Source organism: Callithrix jacchus, chromosome 1, assembly GCF_049354715.1.
Source record: "Callithrix jacchus isolate 240 chromosome 1, calJac240_pri, whole genome shotgun sequence".
Lineage (NCBI taxonomy): Eukaryota > Metazoa > Chordata > Mammalia > Primates > Cebidae > Callithrix > Callithrix jacchus.
In genome coordinates this window covers 146,315,151-146,316,071 of record NC_133502.1, presented here as the reverse complement: position 1 = coordinate 146,316,071, position 921 = coordinate 146,315,151, and the positions used below count along the sequence as shown (strand labels likewise).

The 921-nt window shown below is 62.3% G+C and overlaps 1 protein-coding gene across 2 annotated transcripts in view; it reads left to right on the top strand.

The window, feature by feature from the left end:
* Window positions 1-921, top strand: part of CORO2A (coronin 2A) — a 69,051-nt gene that overhangs the window by 1,047 nt on the left and 67,083 nt on the right. The gene's annotated exons all lie outside the window — the stretch shown is intronic.

Below are 921 nucleotides of genomic sequence, written 5' to 3'. Positions count from 1 at the left end.
ACCGCCCACCCCTCCCGTCCGCAGTGAGGGAAGCTCATTCAGGGCGCGGCCAGCCGGTTCCAACAGGCCCCTGCTGTGGCCCGGGTGCCCCAAGGGACTCATGTCGGGACCCTCCCCCTCTTGGTTGCGTTACCTGCTGGGCCTCAGCTTCCTGGTACCGGAAACGGTGGGGTGGGAGGCATCCCCGGGTCCTCGCCAAGCCAGCCTGTGCGTGCAGGTGAGGTGTCAGCCGGCTCGCCAAGAGGGTTTACTCATCTAGGGCTAGAGGAGGCCTAGGTTGGAGGTGGCTGGACCCCTGGCAGCTCGCCTGCCAGGGGACCAGCCCCATGTACGCACCTCTTTATGGAGTGGCTAGGACAGCCCTTCCCCTTCCCCACCCAGGCCAGGTCCCTGCCAGGTGCTGGGGCCTAGCTCTGTGTCCCAGAGCTAGTGTGTGACAAGGTGTGACACACACTAGCTGGTGTGACAAGGGTCGACTCGCAGCCACGCCTGGACCTCAGAGGGGTGACAGTGCCAAGGGAGCTCTGTCTGTGTGGCATTAAGACAGAGCACGGGTCTGAGAGACTGTGGCCCCGGGCTCTCTGGGTAAAGAAGACCTGTGGTAACTGGCTTGGCCCCTCTGTAAGATCCCCTCTGGAAAGCCTTGCTGACCCCTTGCACACTCCCCGTGACTGGAATCTCACTAGCTGTAAACCAAGCTGGAATCTGCTACCCAGTCACTGCCTCTCCTGCTGGTCCTGCTCTGGACAACCTCTGACTCTTCTTCCCTCACCCTGGGGCAGTGATCAGGTCCCTTAAATATGCTCACCTCCAGGCCAGCAGCCCCGGTCCCAGCAATTTCTCCATCATAGCCCAGGGAGCCCAGGCAAGGAGAGGGAGCTGAGGAGTCTGCGCTGGAGCAGGCTGTGGGGCCTCCGATTT